Below are 13,341 nucleotides of genomic sequence, written 5' to 3'. Positions count from 1 at the left end.
CCAGAATTGGCGGAACCGTTTGAGTCTTTTAAGATTCCGGGAAAGTGCGTGAAGATAAGTTGGCTCTCGTTCGCGCGCAGGGAGTAACCCGGAAATGTTCTTTGGAACGTCGATGGGTGAAGTCCCGCAGGATGAGAGCATTTTCCGGCTGTAAGTTGGAAAAAGAAGAAAATGCAAAGTTGGAGCTCTTCAAGTTTCTCCGCGTTGCCGACGATGCCGGAAACTTAAGGAACAAGCATGGCGGAAACTGCAGGTGAAACTCGGAGAACTCTGGGGGCTACTGTTGTGGGTATACTTCATGGGTGTACCATCGACAGTGCCTAGATCCGGCAAGTCCGGGTGGCCCACAGACGGTGATGAGGCATGTGGCCCATCGGGCGGCCCAGTTGCTGTTGATCATGAAGGAAGAAGTCCAGCCCAGGATCAGCAGGCCGGATCCGTACCGACATAGGAGTAACCCGGATCCATGGAGGTCCACGAGGAACCCGGATCCAAAGATTTACGTGTATGGGAGGCGGATCCGTGGCGTGCACGGCAAGATATTGTACCGTAGCTAGGCTATCTGTAATCCGGCTAGGACTCTCCATGTAAACCCTAGATCCGTGCGCCTTTATAAGCCGGATCCCGGGAGCCCTAGAGGCACAACCACAACTCATTGTAACAACGCGAAAGCGCCGTATAATTCCAGACAAGCAGCAGTAGGCCCTGTCATCGTGCAGGTGTTCCGAAGCTGGGTAACTCGCGTACCACCGTCCCGTGTGCACTCCGCCCTATGGCCCCTACTTCTTCTCCCCCTCGTGAGGATCCCTCTTCCGAGGTACCGTCGATTAGGCAACGACATCTTGCATGTCAAAGGCGTGCCGGGAGGCTTTCTGACTATTCTACTTGGACCCACGTACTGTGTAAAAATTGGAGAAATTAGTTTAAAAGGATTTCTCTCACCAGCTAACTTTTCCGAATCTTGAAGAATCGGACGGCTAAGACAACACTCACACCCATGCTTGGGTGTACAAATGTATTTCCGAAAATTGCGTTAGCAATTCAGTGGATTGGGCACCATCAAGCATTGTATTGACCACTTATAGGTAGGCAGATTCCACGATCAATTTGTTGCATCCAATAGATTACGCAAGCATAAGACCTTGCTTTAGAGCTTGAGCTTGAGCTGAAAGAGCATCATGGACAAAAGCCCAACTCCATGTTACTTGCAGCGGTGACACATCCTGAACTGTCCCGGATGACAACTCCTCCTTGGTGGCTTGGTACCTCTGAAGTGATCCCCATCAAATTAACCCTATTTTAGTTATTTAATAGTATGTTGAACGTTGAATTTTCATAACACGGAGGTTAATTACTAGTACCCTTTATTATTGGGACCCTCTTTGTACCAGGTTCGGGGCACTCCAGCTCTTTGCCTAAACTATGGGTCAGCCTGATCAAGAGTTCAAGACATATAGTCGATGACATCGCAGGTAGCCGCAGATGCATGCAGTTGTTGGAGATGAGGTGGTCGCAGTAGAGATCTTGATGCGGCGGTTCAACTGGATCGAAGCACGGCAGGTGTTGTCTTTGAGGAGATTCACAGCCTAGCCTAGCCCTGTTGCACTAGTTGTACATCGGCTCTCTCCAAGATAAAATGATGTCCTATATCTCCTATCATGCACGTAAACAGCGTGGAGACGCCACACAAGTCGAATCTTGAAACAAGACTTTTACATCCAACTAACTGAAAGCAAAATGAAATAAATCCAACCGAAATTTCTTGGACCCCTGGAGGACCCTAAGGGCACGTACAATGGGTGATGTCAGCCTTTCTTTAGAGGTGCCATGTCAGATTTTTTCTTAGTTGGAGGAGAGAGAATGAAGGGAGAGAAGGTTGTCTTTTCTTGGCTAAGAGATCATCTCTTAGAAAATAAGGGAAGACTATTTTCTCCATTGTAGAACATGTCTTCCCTTAGAAACCATAATTTCCTACTAAATTTAATTAATTATCATTAATTGCTAGATATGGCTACAAGAGATAACGCAATGTAGGACTTATACCAATTGTCATCTCTAGAGGACGTCGCGGGATAAGGGAAGACATGTCTTTTCTCTACATTGTACATGCCCTAACTTGTGGTCTTAGGCTAGTGCCAACGCGGGCGTTAGAGCGGGCGGTACCGCCCGCCCGGAGGCGAGAGCGGGGCGATAGTGAGGCGAGACGACACGCGGGGCGGTGGATCCACCGCCCGGCGGTAGCGCCCGCTACCGCCCGGCTGCCGCCCGCGCTGGCGCCGAGAGGGGGGCGAGAAGGGGGCGAGAGCGGGAGCGGCGCGCTGGCGGGTGGGGGCGGTAGCGGGTGGCGCGATTTGATTCGTCCACGTCAGCAAGCCGTTGGGTGATGTGGAGGAGGGAGAAGTGAGAGCTGGGACTATAGCCCGTGCACTGGCACCGTGGGATGAGAGTGGGGTGAGAGTGAGGGTAAAACCTGACGTGGCGAAGCTATAACCTATAATGCATTGGCACCAGCCTTAAGCAATGCCCCAAATGAGTGTACTACTCCGTCTGATATCCTTTCATTACGTGGCAAGAATATGGAGAGATTTCGCTTTGCATCTCTCTATCGACAAGGCGTGGGTGCCGTGTATCAACTCGAGCCATGATGTGATTTGCGTCTACATCGGCCGGGATCCAGACAACCTACTCCGTCTGTAGAAACACACGGCTGGCATGGAAAGGTATGGGTCATTTTAGGGAAGCTTTAATATCTGTCGAGCAATGGAAGGTTTTTAGGCCATGCCGATCTATATAGTACTCGACGAGCGACAATTAAAACATGGCGATCGAGGTGCCCCCAAAAAGCAAGGACCAGGTCGGTGTTTTTTTTTTCGAGAACCCGCAACAGCGTGCGCGTCATTCTATTAAGCTGACAAGAAACGCCAAGAATGGCTACAACACCACACATGCCTTTTGGCTCACAACACACTCCTACAACACCGATGCCCAAGCACACCTTGCCCAACCTCACCCCAAGAATGACGAGGCGGCGGGGCATAGAGTCTCCAAACCGCGTCACAACCAACTCCAGCAACACGACCAACTTCCCAAGCTGCCCAGACCAACGTACCACATCATACGCCTAGAAGATGAAGCACGCGATTGGCAGGGTGTGGCCAAAACTTGGAAATGGGTCGACAAGCGCGTTGGCGATGGCGTACATTGCGCTCCAGAGACTCACACCTTGAGCAGTAGCAGACACCGGCGAGGCTACCATCACCAAGAGCCATCCCTCGCAGCCAAAACAGCGCCTTCAAGAAGGGGACGCCGCTGCTGCGCCGCCGCTGCCCGGTCCGGCAAGTCAGACCTAGGGTTTCCCCTGGCGTCGAGGGTAGAAACGGTTAGGATCCAAAACCACGCCTCCAAGGAGGGAGATGGCACCCACAGGTGTCACCGTGGTCCGCACCGGAAGAACCGAGCAGGGTTTTCACCCGGGCCAAAGACCGCCCAACGGCAAGATGGGGACGCGCTAAAAGCCGGCCTGAACCACCGTAGCAGGAGGCAACTAGGGGTCGACGGAGAAGGGCGAGACGCACCAAAAGCCACCGCAGCAGCCACCGCTCGCCGAACCGAGACCGAGATGGTAAGATCGGGGCAAGAGACAAACCGCCGCAACCGGAGCAACAGCTCCGTCCACCACCGGCACTGGAGGACGGACGGCCACCACGACGACCTGCGACGAGATCCCAGCCCGCCTTCGCCTGGCCGGCCGCTGGCACCACCACGGAGCCCAGCAATCGATGCCGAAGGCGCCACCGCGCAAGCCCGCCACCATAGCCCAGATCTACAGGCCCGCACAGGCCCAGATGGGCTTAGCGGGCTGGAGCTCACAACCATGGCAACGGGGGCGCCTCCACCGCAGGGAGGCCGCGCCACCCACCAGCCGACGCCATGGCGCGCTCACCGTTGAGCTCCGCAGCGCCTCGCCGCCGAACGTCGCCGGGAACCATGCCGCCGCCGCCAGAGGAGCAAACGCCACCACCGCGCGAAGGAGAAGGCCCCCGCCGTCGCTGCCTGGGCTTCGCCCGGCGGGTCCTCCGGCGGCGGCGGAGGAGGAGGAGACGAGGTGAGGGGAGTCTGAGCGCCGGCGGCCGGGGTCGCCCCTCGTGTCGCCCAGAGCTAGGCGACGCGGGGGCTCTTTCAAAAGGTTTGGGTTTAGGTTGGTGTTGTTACATCGGTATCATCTTGTTATTCATATTCGCAATGCTGATTCTCGCGGCGAGCATCGTGGTCGTCAGCTTCTTGGCCAGTATGAATCCACAATACTACGTCGCGATAGACGCCATCTCGGGCCTAGACCTGCCGGCGACGAATAATCTCAGCAAACCGCCGGCGCAGCAGGTTGAGTTCAACCTCACTGTTGGCGTGAAGTCGAGGAATCCCTTCTTGAGGGGTTTCTTCCAGCCTGGCGCGATTGTCACCGTCACCTACCTCGGCGTCCAGATCGCCGACGGCAGCTAGCACAAGTGCCCAGGTCTGCGCTCCGGATTCGAAGCCGGAGCGGATGGTGAGTGTGCCCGTCGTCGCACACGCTACCTTACCTGCCGGCGGCGCCGTGTTGAAAAGTCTTGCGGCGGACGAGCGGCGAGGGCTGGCGGTGTTCGACGTCTCGCTGCGGAGCGGATTCCACCGTGGCATCTTTGCGACCATGAGAAGCTGGTGGTTTGTACGGGTAGGCGTGTCGGTGGTGTCGCCGAGGAATCGTCGGCCCCTTGCGACGTGCAGACAATTACAAGAACTGATGCTGCATGGGAAGAGGAAAACAATGATGGATGCTGCTGCAGAAGATGACTACCTTGTGGATAAGTGTCAAAATTACTCTAGTGTTTTCTTCGTAGACAGATCGATGGTCACCATCACGAGTTGTTTTTATAAATTAATTAATAGGCAATATATGTGTGGAGTTGATATCTATCGGTGCTTATAGTATGTTTTACTTTGCCCCATATGGCCACCTTATTCATCTGCTTAACTTTCAAATTAATCGAGTAGTGGATGCTTGATGAAAACTAATCTGGTCTTTGTTTCTTTGTTCATGTATAGGTTTTGAAAAAAAAAAAGTTGCGATCTGACCCTAATTCAGTGAACAAAGAAATTAATGTTAAGTTCTTCTAGGAAAGCTACTGAAATTTCAGATCCCGTCGGGTAGTACGTATTTGCTGCAAGGAAAAGACAAGTATTTCTAGTGTTGAGATTACGTAAAGATTTCTAAACTTATAGGGTCATCATCTACTATAGCTTAATGGTAACTAGAGCTAATGAATGAAAGAATTTCTAAACAGCAGTGGGATTGGGTCAGTTGATGATATATGTTGAGTTTTTGTTGAATACTATTATATATGAGTTGTGTTAAACTCTTGAGTTGCAATATGTCTAGGTAGTCTACGAGTGGTGTTTGGAGGCGAACGCTAATAGCCCACGCTATAATGTCGTGATACCCACACATTGTAACCTATGACGACTTGATAGCGGCAGGTAAGCAAGGCCGGTGACATGTGCCGGCGCGTATGACAAATAGATGTTGCAGGATGAAAGTGCAGGCCATGTTCCAGATGCACACTAAGGTGGGGGTGCTGCGCGCGGCACCCATAAATCCCCTACTCGAATCCGACGACTGGAGACGAGGCCAGTGGTAGACAGTCTGTTGAACTCCCCGAGGGCTGCGCCGAGCTTGGGAGCGGATGCCCTTGCTCGGAGCCCGACATTGGTTGCCCATGAGCTCTCCTCCGTCGCCTCCAAGGACAAATTGGAGGCCAATTGGCCTGGTGGGGAGGGAATTGGAGGATCAGAATTTTAGGAGGTCGGGGTTGGTGGACGAGTGTTTTTAGGAGTTGTGGAGGCCAACTCGTAAAACATTTAGGGGTTTTGCCCATATGCTTTCCGAGACTTTTTCTGCATGTTTTCCAAAGCAGGCTGACGTATGGCCGTGATTATGGGTGCTAATCCCACCTAGTTTACCTAATGAAAGGGAACTGACGTCACATTTTGATCCCGCACACAAGCCCTGCCTCTCCAAACCCGTGTCCAGCTAGGCCCACCTAGTTTGCCTAATGAAAGGGAACTGACCTTGGCCCACCTAGCTTGTTGGCTTGTGCGTTTCCTTTCGACGATACGATGCCACGATATCGCCGCACCTCGGGTCCTCCTCCCTAGCGCTCGCGCGCCACAGATCCCTCCTATCGCTCGAACAATCAGCGTAATGGGCTTTTCTTCGGCGGCCCATGTACTACGAGTTCTCCGCGTGGTCTGCTTTCAGTCATCGCTAATTCAGTCGCCAATTCCGCTCGTACGACGTTGGACATAGCCGGGTATATAAACCGGTTCGTTTCATTCTAAAGTCTCGAGGTGGGACTAAAAATAGGACACAACCGGCTGCACCAGATGCTGATCCGAGCGCAGGCGTGGGCGCGTTACAGGATGTCGCTGTCTGCGCGGGTGCGGATGTCGCTGGCTGGTACGCTCTCCACAGCTAGTATCAATCGGTGTAGTTAGCCTGATCACACTAAATCCATGTACGTGTATGGCATGCGCATCACCATAACGTCATCCTCACATCAGCATGCGCACCTTGCCGCAAAATCCATGCACATGCACTCTCATCACGTAGTTAGCAAATGTGCTGCCCAGTGTACCAACACATGCGTAGTTTGGAAAAAAAATGCTTAGCGATCAGTTCAAAACTAAAATCGGTCGCCGACTATATAAACTATAAATTTGTGAAATTAATGTTGTGAAAAAATATCCCAGAACAAGTCATTATTCAATGGAGCAAATATCAACTACATCATTATTCGGTGGGGAACAACTAATTATTCACCGGGTAAAATATAGTGGAAATAATTTAGGAACAATTATTTTGAATGAAGGAACAAATACACATACACTACGGAACAAACAAATTATTCACCGGGGGAAAACTAATTATACACATCGGAACACGAAATTAGTGGAACTAATTTTGTAGAGTAAGAGGAAAAAACTATCTACACGATAGGGAACAACTATCTACACCGCGGGAAACAACTATCTACACGGCAGGGAACAACTATCTACACCGCGGGGAACAACTATCTACACGGCAGGGAACAACTATCTACACAGCAGGGAACAACTATCTACACCGCGGGGAACAACTATCTACACAGCAAGGAACAACTATCTACACCGCGGGGAACAACTATCTACACGGCAGGGAACAACTATCTACACGGCGGGGAACAACTATCTACACCGCGAGGAACAACTATCTACACGACAGGGAACAACTATCTACACGACAGGGAACAACTATCTACACCGCGGGGAACAACTATCTACACGGCGGGGAACAACTATCTACACAACAGGGAACAACTATCTACACGACAGGGAACAACTATCTACACAGCAGGGAACAACTATCTACACCGCGGGGAACAACTATCTACACGACAGGGAACAACTATCTACACGGCAGGGAACAACTACATCAGCAAAGCTGGGAACAATTTGGACGATGAGGAACAACTATATTAACAAAAAAGAACCATAATAAATAATATTAAGAACGGAAAAATAAAAGAATGAAAAGAGAAGAAAAAGAAATAAAGAAAGAAAAGAAAGAAATCACGAAAGAAGAAAAAAAGGAAAACAGGTAAATAGAAAAGAAATACTCCGTACATGAAAAGAAGGAAATAAAAGAAGAACGGATAAAGAATAAGGAGGAAGAAAATAGAAAATAGAATGGAAGAAGAAAAAGATACGAACAAGTGGAGAAATAAAAGAAAAAGAAAACAACTGCGCAAGGTAGATAGACTTCGACCAACAACACGAATCGTTACTTGGTCCACTGGTTCTATTCTATTCCAGTTATTGTCTCAGACGCGGGTTGGAACACTGGATTATGTACGTGTAACTTTTGCTCGTTTCGGACGAAACCAGCGAAGGGAAGCTAACCAACTAAATGGGCCGAGCCCAAGTTCATAACCCTTCAGCGAAATGACGGTCAGTAGCGCGCGCGCGCCAGCGAGCGATTTCCCGCACCTCGATGTTAGTTGGTACGTTCTCCTCATGAGCACGAGGTCGATCCCGGAGAAGTCCATGTCCTGGGGATATCTAGAAAATATTAACAACTGTAACAGCAAATGCATATAGTATAAATATATAGCTTATGTCGATTATGTTGGTATAACCTTTTTTTGAAGCTCCATATAACTTTTACATAGCAGATGTTTATATTCTTTCTAAATATTTAGTCTAACTTTGATTAAGCCAATACTACAAACTAATTGTGAATGGATAATGATATGCTAATAAATGCCATGGGTAAACTAAACACTTTAAGCATCTCTTCATTGAGTTTTCAGTGGTACTTTTGTAAAAAAATCGTACTTAATCTTGTCTGAGATAATCCGTCTCTCGGATGCATATTTTTTAAGAGAACTTGTTACCAAATCATCCTGCAAATTTAAATTTCAAATTCAGATCTTCTCCGCCTCGGTCCTTTTTAAATCTTCTCAGCATCCGTCCTTTCCGCCGCTCGCATCTCCGCTCATTGTCGGAAGGCTCCCCGAAGGTCACCCGACCTGACCCCGCTTACTATCGAAGGTCTCCAGCATGGGCCTGCCTCTCCGCTTGCGCTTCGTCCTCCTCGTTGGAAGTAGGAGATTTATATCTATATATATATTTGTACATCCTAATTTTATTATACATCGTACATGTATTTTTCATGTCACGGCCATGTATATTTCATTTGTAAGAGTCCAATGTTCAACACTACGTAGTATTTTGAATAGGAAAAATATTTCCTATTGATCATTTGTAGAAGACTTGCGTACCTACATCTGTGCGACCATGTATGGCAAGGACTTTTCACAACGCGGAAAGACCTTGACAAGCTAGTCCAACTGTACAAATGCTTTTTAATTTTTGAAACTACTTGAGGGAAGTGTGCTCTTGCTCATAGGTGCATGAACTATTATAAAAAATACATAAATATTTTTAATAAAAAGTATCAAAAACTTGAAATAAAATTTTGGCTTGTACATCCGGACAGTCTATGTCCGCACATAAGTTTTTTGGGGGAAAATATTTTATATGGCATAATAGTATTATTTTTCTCGAAACTTGTGTACAAACATAGAATAGTTGTATATTAAAAAAAACCAATATTAGTTGACATTTTAAAATTTGTTTGCACATAATATATTAATTCATATGCAGCCACGAGATAAATTGGATATCTCCTACTTAAGTTGTACTGAAAAGAAACAAAGCTATCTGAGCCATCTAGGTTAATATTTCTTTTGTCTATGTGGAATCACATGGTGATTTTATTTGAGGCCTCCGTTTTGTGCTTTTAGTATATAATAATAGACTAGAAGGATACTTTTCTATCCATATTCTCTTCACGTTCTCCATTGAAATTGAGCAGCTAGCTACTCCAATCTTGTGTACTAAATTACTAATGCATGAATCATTATGTATTGCTGTGTAATTCGAAGTTCTAACCTTGTTTTACTTCATGATAGGGATGGGTACAATGATTGACCACATTCTATATGCAATTCCAATTGGTGTTGCCCATGCATCTGAAGTAGTGTTTGGTGATGCGGTTTGTCGATAATAATTTGATTGTTAATTGCTTTGACGTCAATTGTTGTCTTGTTGGCGGTGCTCATAATTCAACATGGAACTAAAGGTCGCTCTACCCAGTGGCGGAGCTTAGTAGAAGTCAGGGGGCAATCCCCCCCCCCCCCCCCCCCCACACACACACACAGCTTTCTATTCCCTAGCCCAGAAATGTATGTACTACCATATCAAGAAACATAGATTGGTCATTTGACTATGATTTGCAGTTAAACATATATTGCCAGAAGTAACAAAAAGTACATACAATGAAAAAATATTCCAAACAAATCCGGTGACATTATTTTCATATGGCTATGTCCATATTCATTCACACATATTTTTGGTTGAAGTTTCAAAAGGTTAGCGGCACATCCCATGGCGACCTACATTTCTGGATGAAGCGAGTAGTTGTTTTCTTTTACCTTTTCCATGTATCCTCGAACTCAGATCATCCACAATATATTTTCATGTGCCTTTGAAAGGTGACTTTTTAACACAAGATTTTGAAGAAACTCGGTGTATTCGACCCAGGAATGAAACCGAACAGGTATGTTCTTCATGTCCTTTTTTTCCTAGTTTGGAAAAAGGTCTATATTTGTCTTTCCATGGCTCCATGCCATGTGACTAATTGCATCTTAAAATTTATGTTGTATAGATGGTAAGACCTGTTTCTCTAGCTGGTGAGACTGAATGTATGTTGTTGATTATGTGGGAGTGTTTGCTTTTTAGTTGTGTTATTTCTGAATATATATTTTATTTTTCACTCCGGTTGCTACTTGTTTTATTGTATCTTTGTATTGCGCATGCTAAAACTAGACAATTCTGTCCTTGCAGGTGCCAGATAGGCCTGCACGCAAACATTTGGAACCTGATGATTTGCTGGTTGGCATGAATGGGGAGGTGGGATTATTTTCAAGTGGTATAATAATGGCATTTACTGCAAATGTTTTGCCTACGCTCTTCCACACAAAAATTCTTCACGACTTTGACAAAGCTGGGGGTGGTGCCCCCCCCCCCCCCCCCCAACAACCCCAACATGTACTGAGCTTTTGTATTTGTACCTGATATGAATTTGACTGAGAATCTAGACAATTGACGTATACATACCTTCAATGTAGAGGCCAGGGGTCTCCTCCTCCATTTTAGGAAAAAAAGTAAAACTGAAGGTAGTTTACAAACTTGACACATCATATGTAAACTTTATGCAAGCAATACATAGGATGTATAGTATACTACATCTTGTGCGACTTTATTATTCTATTATAAAACAGTTTGTTGGATAATAGCAATTTTACTCTTAACCATTGTTTGGAAGTTAGTGGTGTTCTGATCCATCCACTTTGATACCATGAGGTAAGCTATAGTTTCAATATTCTTTCCTGAGCTGAGTAGCTTATTTAAGGAGCCCTTCCACACACAAAAAAATCACACCGGATGTAAGCTACCTTGATATCATTATTCTTCCTGAGTCGAATAGCTTATTACAGGAGCCCTTCCATACAAAATAAAATCCTTCAGAACTTTGTATTAACCCCCCCCCCCCCCCCCGCCACTATTTGTACCTGATATAAAACTTGAGACCTAAATGAAGACTGTATGCATCTCTTCGAAGAAGCAGAGTCTCATTCCCCATTTTCAAGAAAAGGTAAAGCTGAAGGTTGTTTACAAACTTGACAGATTGTATGTAATGTTTATACACAAAAAGGTCACACCAGGAGGTAAGCTACCCTGGTATTATTTGTGAGACCGGCAGCCCCCACACCTCCAGTCACCCCTGCCAAACCAGTAGAGAAGAATAAGGTAGCACGGAGCACTGACGATGGCTTTGCCGAAGCCATGGTCCTACTGCGCCGGCTGGGCCCAAGATGGCCCAGATCTATCCTAGATTGTGCTACCACCGCGGAACAGCTGTCAAAGACGACTGCCACCTCGAGCCACCCACTCCTCAACATTGACCAGCGAAGTGCATCGGGCCGCGGCCACCATGGCCATGCCACCCGGCATCCCTAGCATGCGCCCCACCGCCTCCCATGAAGCGTCATCGCAGAGCCCTCTCCATCCCTCCATCCTTCGACGGGTGGGGCGCCGACACCGGCATCGGAGTCGACACTAGTAGGAAAAGCCTCATCAGTGGCGCACCAAAAATGGATTCTGTGGCGCATGGGAGGTGCGCCACAGAAACGTCGCCACAAAAATAAGGTTTCTGTGGCGCACCTGCCCATGCGCCACAGAATTAAGGTTTCTGTGGCGCACTTGTTCTTAGGTGCGCCACAGAAAAGCGTGCGCCACAGAATTGGTTTTTAGTGCGCCACAGAATTTGCTTGTATTATACACGATTTTGTGCTGCCTGCTATACACATGCAGTTTATATACAGCAATACAGATACACAGGTTATATACAGCAACATTCAGATATAATATAAATATCATGTACATTGCACATATATAACATAGACATCATCATCACATTACTTAGAGCCCGATCGAGATACATATATAGTGGCAAGTGTCAAATGTTTTGCATACAACTCTTAATTCATACAAAATTCACAATTTCGAGATACAAAGTAGTCTTCATCCGGTTCCTCCTTTGCTCCGTCATCTCTACCCACCAGGCTCGCTTGCATCGGGGTCCTTCATCCAGTTCCTACTATGATGAAAATGGAAGAAAGTGAGACCAACAAGTCTGATGCACAAGAGAAATGGAATAAATGCCTCATACATTGTTGGTCAACACAAATATTAACATTCAGGGACGGTGTAAGTGAGACCAAGTCCGATGCACAAGAGATTGATATTTGTGCTATCTTACCAGCCTCACTTACGCCGCCCCCGAGTGTACGGTGACCAAACATTTTAATCATCGGCATTTTGAAAATCTCAAAGCAAATGGAATGACAAAATGGAATAAGTGCCTCATACATTGTTGGTCAACACAAATATTAACATTTAGGGATGGTGTAAGCGAGGCCAGGTAGGATGCACAAGAGATTGATATTTGTGCTATCTTACCAGGCTCACTTACGCCACCCCCGAGTGTACGGTGACCAAACATTTTAATCATCGGCATTTTGAAAATCTCAAAGCAAATGGAATGACAAAATAGAATATGTGCCTCATACATTGTTGGTCAACACAAATACTATGGTCAGTAAACCATAGTTGCAGATACACCGCCGTATACTTTGCGTAAGGGCCCCTTTCCCCGGTCGGCGTTCCGTCAACGGGTGCTTGACGACACAACAACGCCGATCTGCATCTCCGGCGCAGAACCACGCCAGTCCTCGTCGTCAGCTGAACGAGTCCTTGATGCAAAGACCGTGCCGGCCTGCCCAGCATTATGCCGGGCCGTGTTGCCGCGCTTCAAGCCGTGTGTCCCGCGCCCTGTACTGTTCGCCTTCTTGCCCGGTGAACCAATAGGCTGATCGTTGGAATAAGGAAACCGATGACAGCCGGTCGCAAGATTAAATTGCGATCGGCCGTCATCGGCTTCCTTATTCCAACGATCAGTCTATTCGTTCACCGGGCAAAAAGGCGAAGAGTGCAGGGCGCGTGATCGACACGGCCTGAAGCGCGACAACAGGGGTCGGCATGATGCTAGGGAGGCTGGCACCGTCTTGGCATTAAGGACTCGTTCACGTACTGGACGGCGAGAGAAGAAAAGTGGTGCTGCGCCGGAGAGGCATGTCGGCG

General features: G+C 47.4%; 1 pseudogene; it reads left to right on the top strand.

The window, feature by feature from the left end:
- Window positions 1-4,543: 4,543 nt before the first annotated feature.
- Window positions 4,544-13,341, top strand: part of LOC127303019 (putative leucine-rich repeat receptor-like serine/threonine-protein kinase At2g19230) — a 31,441-nt pseudogene continuing 22,643 nt past the window's right edge.

This window comes from Lolium perenne, chromosome 5 (genome assembly GCF_019359855.2).
Source record: "Lolium perenne isolate Kyuss_39 chromosome 5, Kyuss_2.0, whole genome shotgun sequence".
Lineage (NCBI taxonomy): Eukaryota > Viridiplantae > Streptophyta > Magnoliopsida > Poales > Poaceae > Lolium > Lolium perenne.
This window is presented reverse-complemented; position numbering and strand designations above follow the sequence as displayed.